At 37.9% G+C, this 21,232-nt stretch overlaps 1 long non-coding RNA gene across 1 annotated transcript; it reads right to left on the bottom strand.

Annotated features, from left to right (window-relative positions):
- Positions 1 to 482: 482 nt before the first annotated feature.
- Positions 483 to 19,715, bottom strand: LOC106828366 (uncharacterized). The gene is made up of 3 exons (XR_001397382.3): positions 19,588 to 19,715; positions 18,474 to 18,552; positions 483 to 616 (listed from the first exon to the last, which is right to left on the bottom strand). It is a non-coding gene; the product is annotated as an uncharacterized lncRNA (long non-coding RNA).
- Between the last annotated feature and the right edge of the window lie 1,517 nt (positions 19,716 to 21,232).

Below are 21,232 nucleotides of genomic sequence, written 5' to 3'. Positions count from 1 at the left end.
TTTCTAGAGATGAGGTAATTTGGTCTGCTCACAGTAAAACCTCAAATTAACCAGAACTCAATTAACTGGCACCTCCAATTACACAGACACATAAAGCAGAGAGAAAGAGAGGATTTGCCCTTAGTAGAAAGAGACAAATGACGACAGAACAAAATGTTATCAGGGGTGCATTAAAATCAGCAACTAGCAGCATGTGTCCTCTTCTAAATAACAGCATCATTTCCAGAAATGAAGCAACTCAAAATTCCAAATTATGCAACGAGACAGAAAGATAAAAGGGTTTAACCAGAGAATTCATTTAATCTGCTTTATGTCATTTCCCACAAATTGTAGTCAAGCAGTGTTATATCAAAAGACTATAGTGAGCTGCTTTGGAGTTGTGCGTAAGTATAATATTCCTTAAAAAACAACAACTTTGTAAACTTGTTTAAGGAAAGAATTATAGCAACTAAACTAACTAGAAACGTAAGGTCATTTTCAAAAAGAGACCAGAATCCTCAATGTGCAGCTGGAGCAGAAGATCCTGGTGTGCCTTGTTTTCTGCCATATTGCAGGCTTCTTCAATGATCAGGTTTCGGGTTTCACAGCAGCAACTGACTCAAAGTGATTATTTAGCCTGCAAAAGAGAAAAGAGTAAAGGGACATGATTGCGGTACTGAAAACTGCAATTACAGGGGGCACATGAAAATTGATCTGTTCCTCTTTTTAATCTGGTTGAACAATACAGGAACAAGAAAATTTAAAATAAAGTTTTAATATGAATGGAAATACCAGAGAAGTATGATTTTAGGTGGCATTTGTAAAGAAGTACTATTCACAATGGCAAAGTGGGGCATGGAGAAAAAGGCTGAAATAAGATATGTATTTTTAACTGAGCAGTCACACATAGCATTTAATGAAAACTCAACAAACTCAACTTTCAGGTGATTAGAACCCAAACTTGTGGTAACACTGAAGATTCTGCTGGAAGAATACAACAGATAGCTATTATAATAAATAGGGTTGGAAGAAAATTAGCATGTTGAGCAAAGGGTCAATATGTCAAATCTGTTCACATGATGATGACGATGATAGCTGGTGTCTTCACAGCTACTTCCCCGTTATTTATTGTTAAAAAAATTCTCTGAGTTTCTTTTTGTTTTGTTTTGGTTTTCTCCATTTCCTGGATTACCTTCCCTGAGCCCCTTCCCACCCCCAACTCTGAACATCCAAATTCTCTCTCTTCATCAAAGAGCCTTTTAAAAATGCAGTTTAATCCAGGAAGTGATCTCTGACCTCACTACTAAGAAAAAGCAAGCGTCTACTCTATCCCTCCTCCGTACCTCTTGTGAGGCAGTAGTCGTTTTCTGCCTTGTAATATGGATATATATTATGTGGCTCATTTCCCCACTAGACCTTAAGCATGATTTATTTCTATATTCTCTACATTATCATTTTTTATATATAGTAAGCAACCAACAAATATTTGTAAATAATTATAAATATGTGTTTAATGAGTGACATAGAGATGAAGTTGCATTGATGTAACTTTCTTTTATCCAGATTCCTTTGACTAATGTGTCATTTTTTCAAAGGCTAAAAATGCAGTTCTTATGACTTCATGGGCTAAGCACTGCCGGTATTCAGCATACAATAGATATGTTCCAGAATCTATATGTGAATTAATCCTATAAATTTAATTATATTTTAATGCCAGAGGGGTCTTGCTATTTAGAGAAACTATGTATAGGATCCTTTTGAAATACTTAGCTCCTCCTAATTTAAATATTTTGTTGTGATTTTAACACACAGGGATGGTTTGATTTTTAAAAAAATACTTATTTACATACAATAAAAGCCACTCTTTTTGGTGCATAATTCTATAAGTTTTGACAAATGCATACAGTCACATAATCAAGAAACAGAACAGTGCCATCACTCAAAAAATTCTCTCTTGCTGCCCCTTTGTTAGCCCAGCCCCTCACCACAGACCCCTGGAAACCATCCGTCTGTTCTCTGTCCCTATAGTTTTGCCTTTTCCAGAATGTCATATAAGTGGAACCAGATAACACATATAGCCTTTTGAGTTTGGCATCTTTCACTTAGCATAATGCATTTGAAATTCATCCATATTGTTGATGTATCAATAGTTCATTTCTTTTAATTGCTGAGTTATATTCCATTGTATAGAGATATTATAGTTAAAGAATATTTGGATTATTTCCAGGTTTTGGCTATTATAAATGACTGTGTTATAAATATTCAAATACAGGTTTTTGTGTGAACACCTTATACTTTCATTTCTCTTGGGTAAATACCTAGGAATGGGATTACTTGGTCATATGGTAAATATGATCTGTAACATTTTGCATCCCCATCAACAATGCATGAGATTGCTCTGCATCCTAACCAGCACTTGGTATTATAAATTTTGTTTTTAAAAGCCATTCTAGTGAGTATGTAGTGGTATCTCGTGATTTTAATCTGTGTTTCCTGAATGACCAAAGATGTTGTACACCTTTCTATGTACTTATTTGCTATCCACATATCTTCTTTGATGGAATATCTGTTGAAATCTTTTGTCCATTTTTTAAAAATTAGGTTGTTTATTTCTTCTGGTTTGTTTTACTTAATTTTAAAAATCACATAATTTTGTAGAAAAAGAAGAAAATTAAAATCACCCATGAATCCACACTAAGAGAACTATATTAAAATTTTGGTATATGTACATCCAGACTATTGTTTTGTGTAGGTTAACATGTTACAGTCAGCCCTGGTAGTCTAGTGGTTAAGATTAAGTGCCTTCACTGACACACCCACCTGTGTTCTTTCCCAGTCAGGGAACCATACTACCCATCTGTCGGTTGTCATACTAAGGAGACTGTGTGTTTGCTGTGATGTTAAAAAGCTATGCCACTGGTATTTCAAATACTATCAGGGTCACCTGTGGTGGACAGGTTTCAGCAAAGCTTCCAGACTGAGACAGACCAGGAAGAAGAACCTGGCCACTCACTTCTGAAAAAATTGTCCATGTAAACCCTATGAATATCAGCAGAGCGTTGTCTGATATAGTGCCAGAATGTGAGAGGATGGTGCAAAAGACCAGGCAAGATTCTGCTCTGCTGTCCACAGGGTCCAATGTTACAGATATGTAAACTGAACTTCCTTGTTTGCACCAGCCTAAATATGCAAACAAGGTCAGTAAGTAGTGACAACTCAGATGTTACTCACGTTCATTTCTACACCTTGCTCACAAAATGCTAAAGATAGGAGAATGGAGGATTCTTCAATGGAGAAACTAAACAGCCTCAGAAAAAAAATATTTTCATATACTAGCATTTGGTAATCTGCCGATAAAAAGGCTAGTGCACTAACTGATCACCCTAAGAGAACCCCACCATTTAACCTGTCCTCCTCACCCCAGTAAGGGTTTCAATTTACTTTTTTAGTTGATTTTCTCACTTAAAAAAAGAACAGAGACCCAAGAGTCACAAGACAATTAAGAAAAGCCGACAGCATCAGAGGTAACAAACAAAAAAGGAACTCAGGAAACAAAGATGATGCAGGAAGCAGAAAAAAAAAAACTTTTTAAGAAAGCTTTTGAAAATTAAAAAGATGATCACTTAAAAAAAAGTCCAAAAGATCAGGAGGAGGACATTGAAGACACCTCCTAGAAAGTCAAACGAGACAAAGAGATGGAAAATAGGAGAAAAAAACGTAAGAGACTTAAAAAAATCAAACAGAAATTCCATCATTCAGCAAGTTAGAGTTCCAGAGAGTACACAACAAATGTGAAGGAGAAAAAATAAATGAAATCCAAGAAAATTTATCTGATCTGAAGAACATGAATCTCCAGGTCAAAATATCCAGCCCAATGAATGAAAAAAGGCCAAAACAGGATATGATGATGAAATATCAGAGCACTGAGAATAAAGATCATAAAAGCTTCCACAGAGGGGGAAAAAATGATTGTATCCAAAGGAAGGGGAAACAACCACCTCAGGCTTCTCAGCAGCATCACTCAATTCTAGACGACAATGGAATATTATCTTCAAAATTCTGAAGTGAAATTATGTTTAGCTAAGAATTTTATATCCAACCACCAATACTGGGTGAGCGTAGAATAAAGACATTTTTAGAGATTTAAGTTATCAAAAATTTATATCTTATGTACTCTTTCTTAGGAAATTATTATTTCAGTGATATAAGAGATTCAAGAAAGAAGAAGACAGAGAGTCAGGAAATGGGCAAGCTAACCTAGAGAATGTCCTAGGGTGACAGCCATGCCTCAAGCCTAGGGCGCAGTCAGTCCTTATTAGATCTAGGGGACAGAGGGATTTTTTTTTTTGAAGAAAAAATGGAACTGATAGATTGTTTGATGGTTTTGTGTTTGGAGGTTTGGAAAAAAATACTGCTAGCCATTTGACATTTGAAAATCTTTATGTAGTCATAATTATGTAAATACTGAGTGCTGAATTAATCAAAATATTTTTGCCTTATGATATTTTTGCCAAACAGTCCTGCCATGTGACATTTAAAGAATATGATAAAGCCACAGAGGGAGGAGGTGGGGAAGGGAAGTGGAGGTGGAGGTTGAGAACAGAGCTAAATCTTCAGTTATCATAACAGGATGTCAATAGACAATGTCTTAAGTTGATAAATCAAGAAACGCCTGAATGAACAAATTATTTAAACAGAAAGAGGTCAATAATAGATAAAACAACTAGAAGTTCAAAGTGGTGGCCTCTCAAGAGCAGTATGGGTAAGAGATGGAGCAGACGTCCCACTGTATCCCCATGTAAGTCTTTTAGAATAACTTATTTTTTCAGTACCATGTGTATATATTACTTTGATGGAAAAAAACACAAAAATTAAATAAAAAATATTTGCAGACACTTTTCAGATGGAATTAGAATTGATGGCTCAAAATGCCTAACATTCTTTGGGTTTTTGCTATATACCGTAAAATTGTCTTCCAGAAGTTATCACTTTTACTACCACCAGCATATATGACAAGAATCCATTTCCCTACATCTTCGCCAACCTAGGTTATGTTTTTAAATCTTTGTCAGTTGGATAGGGAAGAAAAAGTTTCTATTATTTGAAGTATGTTTTCTTTAAGTAAGTCCTACTTATAGTGGAGGCTAAATGGCGTTCTCTCAGTTTCCTTCTTGTTGAGTTCCTGGATTAACATTTGATAAAATTATTAATCTTCTATGTGAGCATATGTCTTAAGATCTAGACTCTAGATCTAGAGGAACTGCAAGAATTGCCTTTATTGTGAAGTAACAGAAAATATATCCCAAACTGAATTATTTATCTGCTTGCCCAAACAAGGGCCTCTTCCTGACTTCCCTATTTCTATTAATGTCCCTAGTAATTTTGGACCCTTCCCTCCATATTTAGTCAGCCATCTAACAAATCAACTTTGTCTCTACGTAGACTCTTATACCCGTTGCTTCCTTTCTGTTCCCTCTCTTAATGCTCAAATGTTGCTTTTGCTTTCATGAGAATTTTGATAGATATATCCAAATTACCCTTCCAAGAGATTTTATGTGAATTTATATTTCCACCAATAGTGTAGGAGAACAACTGCATCCTCAAGCTGTCAACAATACTTATTATCCACAAGCTTTTTGATCTTTATCAATCTAGTGAGTGAAAAATAGATTACACTTTGTTGTTATTTTGATTTGTCTTGTTTATGTAAGTGGGTATAATGTGATATTTCTGCCTACAGCTCAGTAACCAGCATTAGGTCACATAGATAGACTCAGTGCCAGAGCATTAGCAATGCTTTCCAGCCTCTACAATGGCAGGCAAGGAGGAAGAGGGCTGGAATGGATGTTGAAGCCATTATCAATTTTTTCATTTATGACTTTTGGGTTTTATGTCCTTCTCCATCATAAGATTAAAATTCCAACCATGATTTTTTTTCACTTTTTATTACAAAAGCATTCAAATACATAAAATATAGAGACTAAAGAACTTTCATGTATCTGTCACATGAAGTTATGTTAAATATTAAAAAATTACTAACAGTCTATATTTTTGTTTCATCTATCCCACACCTAATTATTTTTCTCGTTCCCCCCCCAAAAAATCTCAGATATATTATTTCACTCTTGAATACTTTAGTATGTTTCTCTAACAAGTAAGGACTTTTTATTGATGTATAATATATATACATTAAAATTCATGGCTCGATTAACTTTCACAAAATGAAAACACTCATGTAACCACATCTCACATCAAGAAATGGAACATTACTGATCCAGGTACTCCAGAAGACCCCTTTTTGTCCTCTCCAGGTTACTACTATAGGGGAGGAGAAAGTTTTCCCCATCACTCTTAGGGTCCCTGGCTAGGTCTAAAAATTAAACTGACAAAAACAGATTAACAGGAGAAAAGAATACAAATTTATTTAATATATAAGTTTTACATGAGCATAGGAGACTTCATAAGGAAGTGAAGACCCAAAGAAACAGACCGGTGTATTTTTATGTTAGGTTTGGTAAAGAGTGGACAAGTCATAGAGGAACATGATAAGTTAAGAAGCATGAGGTAATTGTAGTAAGTTGGGGGAAGTTTAGCAAGGCCTGTTTGTTAGGATTCTTCTTGGCGTCCCTTTGTCTTCCAAGATAAGGATGCTCCTTTTCTCCAGGTATAGGGAGGGTACCTCTCACATGAGAAGTTTATGACCTGTTTCAGAGGGTGGGATGGGGGAGCGATGGAGGGAAGGTCAGAGTCACCTTCCTGCTTTGCCATTTTCTCAAACTCCTTCAGCTTAAAATATTCAATATACCAAGGTGTCATATTTTGTGGTAGTGTATCCTGAACCCCGTCACTACCCTACCCCCAAAGTTAAGCACTATTAGCTTCAATTAGTTTTGCCTGTTTTTGAACTTTATATACATAGAATTGCATTACAAACTCTACATATATAAATGGTAGCATATTGTTTGGTGTCTGGCTTACTTCACTCGACATTATGCTTATAAGATTCATCCATGTCATGTATAGCAATAGTTTCTTTGTTCTCATCACTCTAGAGTATTTCATTGTATAAAAATTCCATAAGTTTTTAACCATTCTATTGAAGGATATTTGGGTGTTTCCAATTTTTGGCTATTGCAAGTAGTGCTGTTATGATAATTCTTACACGAGTCTTTTACTGCACATATGTCTGCATTTCTCTTGTGTATGTACCTACGAGTAGCATTACAGAATGATAGGGTATGCTTATGTTCAGTTTTAGTAGATTCTTTCAGTTTTCTAAAATGTTTGTACCAAGTTACACTCCCACAAGTAGTGTATGAGAATTACAATTGTTCTACACTGTCATCAACACCTGGCATTGTCACTTGTTACAAGTTGAGTTCCCTGGGAAGTAGACTATGAGAAGGAGATTATCACGCAGGAAATTTGTTAGGAGGTGCTCTTGGGATCAACACCTATGGAAGGGAAAGGGCATAGGCAGGATTGGACAGAAGGAGAACTTGGGCTGTGATGCAGCTTCAACTAGTGCTTCAGCTGACCCCACAGAGAGCCCCTGCCTTTGGGCCCTGGCACAGCCTCCATCCTGCCACCATGGCTACTCTGTTTATATGTCTATTACATTAGCACTAGAAGCTGATGATGGAGGCTGACTGAAGTCAACCAGCCTAGTCATTTTGTCTCCTGCTTGTTTAGTGCCTCTTCTGTGGTAGATGCTCTCTGCTGGGTGTTAACATGCAATCTTCATACCCACTTTATACCCACTCCCATATGGCCATCCCACCTCAGAGCTTCTTGTCCCTGATCTTCCAACCCTCCTTCTTCCAGACCCTGACCAGTTAGCCAAGCCTTTTGCCACTGCTCATGACTCTGTGTATATTCTAACCTCTAGCCACTTCTCTTTCCACACAAAGTGGATGACAAGTACAATGAGATTAGTATTTATTAAAGCACCCAGTCAGTGGTTGTCAATGCCCAGACTATATACCCCAGGCCAATTAAATAAAAATCTTGGTGGAGCCAGCCCCATGGCCTTGTGGTTAAGTTCACGTGCTCCACTTTGGTGGCCCAGGGTTTTGCCAGTTCAGATCCTGGGCAAGGACATGGCACTGCTCATCAAACCATGCTGAGGTGGCATCCTACATAGCAGAAGTAGAGGGACCTACAAATAGAATATACAACAATGTACTGGGGGGCTTTGGGCAGAAGAAGAAGGAAAAAAAAAGATTGGCAATAGATGTTAGTTCAGGTGCCAATCTTTAAAAAAAAAAAAATCTTGGCAATTGGGACTCAGACATCCGTATTTCTTTAAAGTTTTCCAGGTGATTCCGTTGTTCATCCAAGGTTAAGAACCACTGCTCATGTGTTCAGCTTTCTGCTAAAGCTTGAAAGACAGTGGTTCTCAAACTTTGATGTGCATTAGAATCAACTGGTCAGCTTATTTAAAATGTAGATTCTAAAGCCCCAAACCCAGAGATTCTGATTCAGAGGACTGAATTAAGGCCAAAATCTTTGTACTTTTTAACAGGCACTCAAGGATAGGCGATTCTGATGTAAGTGGATCAAAGATGTAACTATGACAATCTCTGATATAAGTAAACAAAGTTCCTTGGTTTCCAGGAACTTAAATCTCATAGAGAAGCAAGTTATTTTCATTGGTGGCAAAAGGAATTTTAGGAAAGAGTGTTGAAAGCTCATCTCTAGAGGATTTTAGAAATCAGATAATCCATTATCTGCCAGGATGATTTAAGTAAAATCTGTACTTGAAAAACGGAGGGGTCTGAGTTGCTGTGAAACACTATATAAGCTTATATTTAAAGCTCTCCATTAATATTCATGGTGGGCTCTCTTTTCTGCTAAAGCCCTTAGACAACTGGCAGTGCAATTTTCACTGTCAAGAGCACTGCTTCTCCAACTTAATGTGCATAACAATCACCTGGAACTTGTTAAAATGCAGATACAGATTCAGTAGTTCTGGGCTTCTGCACTTCTAACAAGTGGTGGCGTTTCTAATATCCCAGGTCATGCAGCTGGTTTGGCGACCACATTCTGAATAACCAAGATGTATGGCCTCTTGTCCTTCCCCTCCAGCCCACACTTCACCTTATAACAAAGTCTGACCCTCTTTAGCCCTTTGGGTTAAAGCCATAAATCCAAACTGCCTAAGATGTTCAAATCTGGGAGGTTAACTGATCCCATTACATATTCTGCCCTGCAAGTTTGAATGGGGACTTAAATGAGAAATTAAACTAAAATCAAGTACAGATGTTAAAAACAATTAAAAATGTGACCCACACTCTCCACATCTTTTGATTTCAGCAGTTTTATTGTCATGACTTGAGCTCTTATTAACAAGATTTAAAAAGATGTTTTGATAGAAATGATATGCTAAACAACTTATCTGATGACATTGCAAATAAGTAAAATTCTTTTGGAAAGCTATTTAGTAATCTATACCAAGAGACATTAAGTTTGCTTACACCAGAATTGTTTTCATATTTGACTTTATATTCTAATTTCTGATAATTGATCATAAATATTTACTTATACAACAAATATTTGCTAAGTATTTACTACATGTCCTTCACTCTAATGGATGACGAATTAACTAGAAGAAGGAAAAAAGCGTTTTCCATAAATATATTTATTTCAGTATTAACTAAAATGAGAAACTTGGAAACTAAATCTTCAACACCTGGGGAATAATTATGTAAGTTTTGTTAGAACAACTCAGAGGAGTAGTTCAAGACATTAAAAATGCTGTGTCGATTACAAAACTGTATGTGAAAGCAATACAGATGCCAAAAACTGTAGAAGCAGAAAAATGAAATAAAACCTAGAGAGGTAGAATTTAAAACAGTATTGTTATAATATTACAATAAACAAAACATTGCCTTAAAAAACGTATTCAAAAAACCACACACACACAAATGTGAAGCAGCTTGGATACTGTAAGGGTTCATTTCTTTGCCTATTGATGCAATTTTTTTAAACCTTCTCTTACGTCAACGAAAACATTTCTGTCCCTTCCTTCCTCCATAGCCTGCTTTTTCCTGCCCGTAAATGTAGGCAGGAGATATTGGTGTGGTAATCTAGAGCTCTCCAGTGACTTACAGCGAGAAAAATAACACAGTTTCCTGAAGAGGTTGGCAAATATTATGCAGATATTTTATATCTGTTATCAGCTGTGTCAATGCCATGGACTCTACAAAGCTAAAACCAGGCAGCGAGATATTCTTTCAGCTATTTTTCTTAGGCGTTATTGGTTCTTGTATATATTTTCCTCATATTGCAAACTTTTTGAATATTGGATTTTTTTAGTTGTAAATGTCAGTTTGTTTATACTCAAGTTTACTCAGAGTTGGAATCCCTAAGTAATTCTTTAAGTTTGATAAGTTTCCAGATATAAAGACATAATTTAGGGAGAGAGGGTGGGAGTGGTAAGACTTTTTGCTGGGAAGATAATGGAGAGCAAAACTTCTCAAAGGTGTGTGTGTGTGTGTGTGTAAACTACAGCAGCCGGTGGGTAATTAATGGTGTCAGGGTGAGAGTGGAGAAGAGGGGAAAGGAGTTTGGGATTTTTGCAGAAAGTTAGAGTGCAAGGTTCAGGGATGCTGCCCTGAAAACTGTTAATTTTTATTCTCCTCTCATCCTTTCACCTACCAAAGACTTGCCAGGACTGTGAAGAATAGATAAAGATACACAGAACTACACAGAAGGATCGAGGAAGTAATAAGCCTATTAACGGCAGAGATTTTCTCATGGTTACTGTGAGCTAATTTGAAAAACAGTGCTGCTGAGTGGTGAAGAAAGGATTCTCTTATATTCAGACTTAGGGTGATACCTATTCCTTCTAGGCACCATTCATATGGATGAGTTTGTTTCTCTGCCCTATGTCAAAAAATTAAGAGGAATGACTCCCGGTTTGCCCTCCTCCTTACGCTCCTGACACACAGTGGTGAAGGCAGGTAGCTTGGGCATACATTAATTTTGTATGGAGGAAGTTTTTGCTCAGTGACCTTGGAAAAGCCCAATGCTAATGTATTACAGCAGGTGGCAGCCTTTCCCTGGGAGAGAAGAGCTCATCTTACCTAATGCAAAATTGTTTTAGTTTTACAGCTTTTCTTTGATATAAGTGTTAGGTGAATTACCTAGTTAAGATTGGCTTTACAACAGAGGGAAGAGGAGCAGGGACCCTAGAACCTGGAAAAAGTGGGTGTGGGCTCACTTCCAGGACCCAGCCCTGAAGCCACTGGCTCTCAGTTAACTCAGTGGCTGCCCTCAGGGAACCTGGTCAAGTTCAGACTCAGAACCAACAGGTGTTGTGGATGAAGGCATCTGCTTGAAGCTCAGAAGGGGGCTTTGAGCAAGAGTCCACAGGGAGGTACAGAACGGACCCAAAGACACAGAATCGGAGCAGATCAAGAATTACCTTCTTGTATATTGTAAGGGAGGGCATTTGATAACAAAAGTGCCCCTTTTTCATTCCAGATCTGTAAAGCAACCTTTTCAACTAATCTGCCAAATGTTTTGAAAAAGTTATTAAAGTTTGCAAAATTCCTAGTGGAAAGCCAGACTGGGTGGAGAAGCTTGACACTAGAAATATATCCAGTTTGTTTCTGCTTTGTTAATGGTAGGATTATATTTTATCATTTATCAAGAAGGTACTGCGTAGAAAGCGAAGTTATTCAAAACTTAACATGAATGAAGAGACATTTACTAAAGTCCCTACAGATGGATTTGCTTTGTGCCTAAAGGCAATTGGGTGATGAGACAGGAGTAGGAGCAGACAGAAATCAATGTGCTAACTTTGACTATTAAAATTAAAATTAAATAAAGTTAAAACTAAAAATTCAATTGCTCAGTTGTGCTAGCCGTATTTCAAGAGTTCAATAGACACATTTGGCTAGTGGCTACCATATTGGACAGAGGAGATTATTGACTATTTTCATGATCACAGAAAGTTCTACTGAATAGCACTGGACTAGAGGGAAAAACCAGGGAGTGATGCCAAGTGAAAAAGTAGATAGTTAAGAACAAACCTTCCATGTAATACTAAGTATTGTTACAATAATTCCTAAGTGTGTCAGGAGTTCAAATAGAGTATTCCATATAATCCTCATGGCAATCCACGACTATAACAACAATGCTGCAGACATTTGTTGAAACCTTACAGCAGGCCAGGCACTAAGGGCTCTGTTGTAATAACTCAGTCTTTGCAAGAATGCAATGAGGTCAATACTATTACTGTCCCTATTTAACAGATGAGGAAACTGTGGCAAAGAGAGAGTTAGCAATTTACCCATAGTTACCTGGCTTGTAAGAACAGCTGGGATTCAAACCCATGTTTTTCTGGGTTGTAGTAATTAGAGAGAAGACATGGAAATTGACTAGGACACTCTGTATGTGAGTAAAATTGGCTTTTAAGCCCCTTTTTCCTAAGACAGACCCAACTCTGGGAGTCTCTGTCACATGATTGTCTTTGGCTGGAGAAGGCTTTATGCCAATTCTGATAAAGTAACAATGATCCCCTGTTAACCAGGATGTGAGCCACTTCCTTCCCCGCAAAGCAGAATCTGCTGTTTGCACAAAGGAAGTTGGTTTCTCAGAAGCTCACCTTTGCAGAAACAGGTCTGTTTGGGTGAAAATTTTGAAGTAAAATATTCTTGTTTAAGACTAGAAGTATATGTGGGAAAATGCTATTTTCTCTAGGCGGCGAGATTATGAAAAATTGTTTTATGTTCAGCTATAGTGGTAACTTTTACATAAATATGTGTAATAAAATTTTAGAAATCAAAGCCAGACACTGCATCATAAAAATTGTTAATTGATTATAATATCTTAGGCTTTTGATAATACATCAAATGTTTTTTATCTAATAGCCAATAAAAAACTTTGAGTGCTAAATACTTTAATCAATAGCAGAGGAAGTGTGTAATTTAATTATAAGCTTACAAAGGGCATTAAACAATGTGCAGGTACTCAGTGCTTCTCTGCAGATGGGGACTCAGTTGCTTCGTGTCCATGGCCCTACAGACGGCTGCCTTATGTCATCCAGTTAAAGCTGAAGCACAGTTTGGCTGATAAAACAGAGATTCTGTGAATCACACATGAATTTTATCATCAGCACCAAATGGTCTCTAAAAACTGGTAAACTTGATGTGGGGAAAACAAAAGGGATCTTTTCAAACTACAGCATAGGTGTTTATCTTTCCCAGGTGAGCCTCATTATGTAGGAGAGCCGTTACTGAGTATGTTGCAGTGGAGTCAGAAAAAAAATAAAGAGGTCAGTCAGTAATTGCTAAGGTTTTTTTCTCCTGTAAAATTATGTCTTTGTGATGGTTTTACTTTAGTAGTATTTCTTTATATACTTTTTAAAAGTTATATTCTTTTAAATTTATACACATTTTAAAGTTAATTTTCTTTAATTAAATTTGGTGTGCTGCTAAAGGATTTCTTGGTATACTTTTAGTCAAACCTATAGGTGAGTCTACTATGAAATGAGAGCCAAATGAAATTGTAGCCAAAAACGTTTTCAAATATCTAAGTATCCGGATTGAGTGCAGCTTACAGCATCATTGACTTTAATGGTCAAATAAAGGGATTTTTAGGTACAAAAGATAACTCCGAGGAAGGATCAAGTGATAATGTAGCACCAAAGAACCAAGAATTCACTCCTCATTTCCTCACTTCCCCACCTCTCAGGCTTCCATTTAAAAGCAGTACCTGCTAACTTTAGAGGGTAATTTAAGTGAGTTGGCTAGAGTCTTAAAGCTAAGGAAAAACAAAAGATGTGAATTCCCAGCAATCGTCTGTCTAGGCAGGCAGTTGGAGATGAGAAAGAATGAACTGAAAAAGGGCAACAGGTTTATTCCACAGGTGGTGTATGCAGCTGCAAGGACTCTGGCGAGACAAGCCCTTCTCAGAAACACAGAGAAATATTCAGCCTTGTTCGCTCTCATTCCCTGTAAGAGGACAAACCTGGCAACCTTAAAAAGAAAGAGTCCTGGAATCACACCAGGCTCCTTTGTGTGTCCTGTTTGACTGAAGGCAATTTGAAGCAAACAGAAACCTGAGATCAATTCACTTTTTAAAAAAATCTATATATACACACACATAGGTCTATGTATTTTTTTTTTGCCTGATGATACAAATCCACCTTTGCCAATTAAATTTTCTTTGCAGATGACTTAGAGCTACCTATTTGTCTGCTCTGTTCTGCTTTTCATAGTTAGATAATATTTCAAATAATTTTTCTTTTTGCTTGAGGGAAATAACCAAGCTAGGGTCACTGATCTGACACCCGAACATGTTCATTCTTGGTTTCACACTGCACATCTAGTTTCGTAAAGCTGCGTTTAGGCTTTGGTTTATAGCGTTCAGTTTGCAAGTGTATGCTCTACTCTATTTTATTCTCACCCTCTGGCTTTTCACGGGTATGTGCTTTGCTCAAGTGTCCCCAGAGACCTGGAAGGACTGGCTAGATGGATGAGCTACTCACACAGCTGTTTACATGGATTATCTTAAAAAGTGGGTATTGCTTCTCATTTGTGGAATGAGAAAACTTCAAGGAAGATAGGATTTAGATCTTTCTTTTCTTTCTTTGGACTTTAAGTGCAAAGACTTGAGTTAATCTCCCTCCTCAGTTCATGATCATCCTTGTGAGCCCTTTTCTTGTTTTATTTTACTTTATCATTTTTTTCTGTTAATTGATTGTTTTCCCCCTTCATCTCCAGCATTGGCAGCCACTCAAATGTATTTACTATGTGCTTGGATATGCACATATCCCCGAGTTGGTTTTTATATAATGTTCTATGAATGTATGTGTTTTAATTCTGTATTGTTCAATGGTTCTTATTCTGTTTCTTGCTTTTTTACACAATGCTGTTTTTAAGTTCTTTCCATGTTCCTTTATGCACATCTAGCTAATTTCTTTGAACCACTGTTAAGGTTCCATATTACGTGTGTGATACTTTTAACATTTCCATTCCACTAGTGATAGATACCCAGACTACCTCTAACTCAACAACCCTGTGATGAACATCTTTGTACATGTCTCCTTGTGTGACTATGTGGAGAGGGGTTCCTGAGTCATTGATTGCACGTGTATATGCATGCGAGTGCATGTGCACAGACACACACACACGATTAAACACTGCCAAAGTGCTCTCTAGAATACTGTGTCTAATTACAGTCGTACCAGCAGCACATGAGAGTTCTTGCTCCCCTACATCTTTGCCAAGACTACCAAATCATTGTCCAACTTTCTAATTTTTACAAATCTATTGGGTGTAAGATAGTATCGCAAATAGTCTTAATATGCATTCCTCTGTTTACTAGTAACATCGAATTTCTCTTCAACTCTTCTTAGTCATTTGGGTTTCCACTTCTGAGAACTGGCTATTCATACTCTTTGTCAATGTTTTGACAAAGATTCTTTGCTTGACCAAACTTTACTGAGGCTCCTGAAACTTCTCCTAGGCGCATCTGTGCACTTCTCCATAAAATCCAGTTTTAGCGAGGACCCTGGTAAGTCAGTTTAACAAGAACCCCTGACCCTTGATATCTGATCAGTTTCTTCATCCTCCACCATCCCCAGGGGATGTCTGATCACCCTGGCCTACCTCCAGCAAGAATCCTGTTAGGTCAGTTTAGTTAGAATCCTCCTTACCCCTGATGTTTCCTCTTAATAATTTTCCATCCACTGACCCCTACCCTACTCCTTGGTTATAAATTGCCACTTGCCTATGGTGTATTCGGAGTTGAGCCCAATCTCCGCTATTGTAAAAATCTCATTGCAGTGGTCCCTATACGTATCGCGATGGTCCTGAATAAAGCCTGCCTTATCATCTTTAACAAGTGGCACTGAGTATTTTTTCCTTTAAGAGTTTCTGTTGGGTGCTTTATTTGATTTGCCGGATCTCCTTTGTATGCCAGGTTTTAATTCTTTGTTGATTTGAAATATCTTCTCAATATTTTATTTTGATCTGTCTTCTGTCTGCATAAGCTTGTCTATGATGACCATTGAATAGAAATCCTTAATTTTGGTATGGTCAAATCTGTCAAAATTTTGTCTTGTGGTTTTTTGGGTCTGATTTACAAAGTTCTTCCCCGTCTCAGTCTCAAATATATATTCTACCTGTTCTTCTAATAGCATTATCATTTTATAACTTTAAAGGGGTCATAAGGTACTCAAAAATGTGTGGTTATTATTATTGAGTGCACTTAACATTGGGTAACACAGTACTGGCCACATTGTGGGAACTTAACAAATAAATAAAAAATTCTATTTCCACTTCTAGTCCTGTTTCTCTGGTAGTGAATCGAATGATTGCTCTGGTGCAGATTGTTTGGTGGCTGAAGAGGCTAGGGAGCCCTTTCTGATCTGGTATCATTAAGTCAACAGCATGCCCTCTATCTCCCTGCTATCACCTTAGTCCAAGCCACTGTCATCTTATGCCTGGACTTCTGCAGTAGTCTCCAAACTAGCCTCCTTGCTTGTACTCTTGGCTTTTTCCTATCCATTCTCAGTCCTCTTGTCAGAGTGACAGAGCTTAGAACAGTGATGGCACATAATTCAGTGCCCCCAATATGTTAGTTATTATTATTATAGTCATCATTATTATCTCAAAGCTTAGCACTTAATAAAATAGTTATAAATGAAAAATGTGTTCAGTATCTAAAGTATGCATTGACTATTTTAAGGCTATCCAGAAAACTTGCGTTGTTTCAACCTTAATTTTTATCCATCTTTTGCTTTCCTAAGTTAGACTAACAACCTGTCTTTGGTCATTTGGCATCTGTCATGGTCTCAAGATCATCATTCTGAGCATATATCCTCACTGTTCAAGATGTTACGTGGCTGGAGATTGATCTCTACAGGCTCTAGGAAATGTCCTGGAATTTTTTTTTTTAACTCAGCCTCTAATTTTAGTATATTTTCAATTGTTATTTGCCTTTCTTTCAAAGAAGTCAAGTGTGTTGTGTCAGTCAAGGCACATTTAGAAGACAGAAACCACACAGTAATTTGAACAGGGAAAGCTTAATAAGTATGTTAACTAAAATTGGGATTAACTAATGAGTAAAGAGAACTCTAAAGAATACAGGAGTGGTGAATGTGGGGAGCAGCTAAACTCTAAGGGCAGTGTTACTCAACTTTCTTTTCTATTATTGCTCTCCTAAGGAGAATTTTCCAACATTTTTTCCCCTATTGCCTCCCTTCCATGAAATTTTAATACTGCAGACACACTGTATATCTGTTTATGTACTGTGGCCCTTTGGAAGACCACAAACCGTTGTAATACTTAAGATTATCTCACCTCCTCAGGGACCAGTTTTCACCGCCACTGAGAATGCTTGTCTTAGGTGGTAAGGCTGAGTACCCAAGGAAGGAACACATTTCAAAATGCCCTTCCTCTCTCAAAGCTGAGATTCTGACCTCACTGGAGAGGCTGTAGCTGTCACCCATTGGATAGTAGAGAAATTCACTGAGGTGCTGCAAGTTGGGGCTGGAAAACAAAAAATCACCTCCTAGGGTACCTGGGAGAGTCTCTGGGCAGTTGAGTGCAGTTGGGATTCCAGCACTCACTTCCTGCCACACACCACAGGAGCAGGAAAACCACATCAGAATAAAGAAGAGAAGACCTTTCCTCTTGCAGTGGCTCTCCAGCATTCTACTGACAAAGCATCATGCTAGCTGCAAAGGAGAAATTTTCTCAGGGTCCAGCTCCAGCATCACAAAGCAAGGCAGTGAAGGGTTGATTTTGAGCTGAGAAGAAATAAATTGACAACTGAAACATGTATCAAAAGAAATTCTTTTAAATTAAGGGTTCTAGTTAAGTTCTGGCTAATCAAAGTTTTATGATGCCAAGGTTTTACCACACTGTGGTATATATACAGCAAAAGCACCAAGGAATTTGTAAAATGCAGGGCATATAGTCAGCAAAGAAATTTATTAATATTATATGTTGTCATTTTCATGTAAAGTTTATGCTTTTGACCCTCTGTCAGATGGATTTACACTTTGAACTATTTTCTTGAGAGTGAAAGTGAATGTCTGATTTGTCTATATTCTTTCTCCAAACAATTCAGGCATAGAATCTTGAACGGCTGATATCAGTCTTGTCTTTTTGACAATAACATTTCTCAGGGTAATTCAATGGACATTTTGATTTACCAGTAAATCTGTTATGAGGTTGACAAATACATAATTCATCAGGGCTTGATTTTTCTTGGGTGAACAGAGGAAATTGAGCTTCTGAATTACACAGCTAAGGTCCAAACCTCAGAGTAGAGGTACAAGTCACCGTACCAAGGAAGCTTGCCCTGGCCATTGAGGCTCCCCCACTCACCCTACACCACCTAAGGGTAATGTGTGCAGCCAAGGGACAGAGCAAAGATAGCCAACCAGTGTCTTTGACCTTGTTTGGAATTTGCCCCAGTGCTAACCGCTTGTGTAAGCCTGTAGCTGCATATCCTATAGATGTCTCAATTCATACCTTTAGTTTGGATTTGGATGTGAAATGGCTTGCTGAATCAGGGCATGTGTTCAAGCTCTCTGGAATTCAGTTTCATTACCTGTAAAGAGAGATAGTTGGAAAAGATTATGTAGGTCATATGTTGAATGAGCACAATCCTTTAACATGACCAAAATTCAACTTTATTTATTTATTTTTGTCCCCATTCCTTCTTTACATATATATAAAGTGCGGGGGTCATCTTTTTCTGCACCAGGATGAAAATTCTGGCAGGTCCTTAAATTTTCTGGCCACTCTCATGTCATAGAGTGTCAAATATCAGTTATAGACACAGACTTGCAGAAATTGGAATGTCCAGTCTAAGATATTGATCAAAACTCCACATTGATCTTACAGACACATCCTTTCCTCTTCTCCAGCCCCAAAGGGCTTCAGTCTGAAAGCTTGCAGTGGGAAGAGGGAGGGATTTTGGGTGGGTCTTCCCCAGAACTTCCTGTCAAGTGAATGAAGTATCATTATGCTGGATATCTTCCATTTGCTCCTGAGATCTACTCTCCACCCTTTTCTACTGTCCTCTCTGTCCATAGAAGCTGACCTGGTATGGATGTATTCCCTTTCCCTTTAGCTTCCAGTTGGGTTTGGCCAGTAAGGAGCCCTGGCAGAGGACCAGAGGAAGAGAGAAGAGTGAGGTCAAGGTATTTAACCCTTGGCTTTTTCCCAGTGAGTCTGCCTCTGGCTGTGTCAAGGTCATTGCTCCTTTTATGGTGGTCTCTCCAAATAACACTCCCTTTCCAGGTTCTGATAATCACTCCCTTAGGGCCTAAGGGCGTCAACCACACTGCTGCTTCTAACCCCTAGTTCCTAGACTATCCCTTGGGTTTCCATTACACCCCACTAACCCCTTTGTAAATAGTCTCTTTGAAAGGAAACTCTCTTCAAGTTGTCCTAATTTAAGTGTGCCATCTGTTTCCCTTTGGGACCCTAACTGGAAAAAATTCATCAAAATTCATATTGCATAGCAACACAAAGTTTAAAAAATCCATTTTCTCAGATTAAGGAACTCATATCACAAAATTCACTCTTAAATCATTTGCCCCTCAATATTATTATGCAAAGTTGTTCAACATCTACCTACTGTATTGGGTCCAGACTAGGTTCAGAAAAGCCAGAGTTGGTGCTTCCAGTCTCCCCGATGCATCTTTCTCTCTCTTTCAGGGCTCTCTTACTGGTAATCTCTCCCACTGGAAGGAACATGGATCAATTAGTTTGAATATCTTCATGAATTTGTCTAATATATTTCTAGGAATATATCCATTTTAAAAGAGAACTCCAGGATAAAAAATGAAGCTCGATGGCAGAAATTTCAGATTCTGTGACACCAAGAATGGGGAAGTTTGTTTGACTTCATCTACTCTGACCAAAATGAGGCCTAATTTTCCTGCATCTTTGTTCTAAAACATGTCACCCAGAGCAGAGTTTTAATGTTCTTGCTTCAGTGATTATGTAGCTGTTCAGGATTTTCTGGTATATCAGTTATTCAAATATTTTTAGCACATATCAAGGAGAGCTTAGTTTTCAGTTTTGAAAGTACAAGAGATACCTGAAGATTGTTGGCAATTGTTTTATAGCGTGCCTGAAAAATCATTGACGTTGGCTTTCTTTTTACATTTGCCTCTCATCAGCCCTGCCTTTTCAGCTATACTTAAAATGAAAGAAATCAAGTAAACAACGTTTAGCAATCAAGGGACCCCAAAATAGCAGGCGATCTACAGCAAGTTAAGCATACAGCAACACATATGCAATCATTCCAATTTGGTACCTGGCAAATAAGGCTAAAAATTTATACCTTGATCTGTCTTGATTATTTGAAAAAGCTGCTTTTCTGTGGCATAAATATAGATGCTAGTTCTATCTTGCAGCCAAGTTTCTCACTAGAAAGCCACATTAATCTCATGATTCCCTTACATAGAAACTAGTAGAATTGGCTGATTTCTTCTAAATGGTAACTAATAAAAAGTTATCCACCAGTCTTATGGAATTAAAAAAATATTCTCTGACTCCTTTTCCCCTCTGGTTGGAATTAGTTGATTTCAGTCCACAAATATTTACTGAGTATTTACTATGTGCCAGGAACTGTTTAATGCAAAAAATACAGTCTCTGTCCAGGGTGGTTGCATTCTGAGTGAGGGGGAGACAGGTAATAACATGTAAACAAACAAATAAATAAAACAATTTCAGGAACTCAGGGCTATGAAGAAGATAAAATAGGATAATATGGCAAATTGTACCTGGGGTGTGGTGTGGCTACTTGGTGACATCTGAATTGAGACCTGAAGGCTAAAAAGGAGGCAGCAGTGTGACAATCTAGGGAAGAGCTCTCCTAGCAAAGAAACAGTAAGTGCAAAGGACCTGGGGATAGAAATGAACCTGGTGTATTTGAAGGCAGAAAGATGCATGTATGGCTGGAGCAGAGTAAGAGGGAGGTCTTGGAAGGAGATGAGGAGATGAGGTGGAAGAGGGAGGCAGAGATGGGAAAGAATGATGGTCAAAGAATGATGGGAAGCTACTGGAAGGTTGAAAACAGGGAAGCTGGGAAGTGATGTGATCTAATTTATATTTTAAGAAGATGAGTCTGACTGCTTTGTGGAGAATGGATTGTAGGAGGTCAAACACAGAAGTGGGGAGATCAGGGAGGAGACAGTGGCAGAAGTCCAGTGACACATGCTGGTGGCTTGGCCTAGGATTTCAGCAACGAGGCCACTGCTGGCCTGTACAGCACT

The sequence above is a fragment of the Equus asinus genome, chromosome 6 (genome assembly GCF_041296235.1).
Source record: "Equus asinus isolate D_3611 breed Donkey chromosome 6, EquAss-T2T_v2, whole genome shotgun sequence".
In the NCBI taxonomy this organism is placed as follows: domain Eukaryota; kingdom Metazoa; phylum Chordata; class Mammalia; order Perissodactyla; family Equidae; genus Equus; species Equus asinus.
This window is presented reverse-complemented; position numbering and strand designations above follow the sequence as displayed.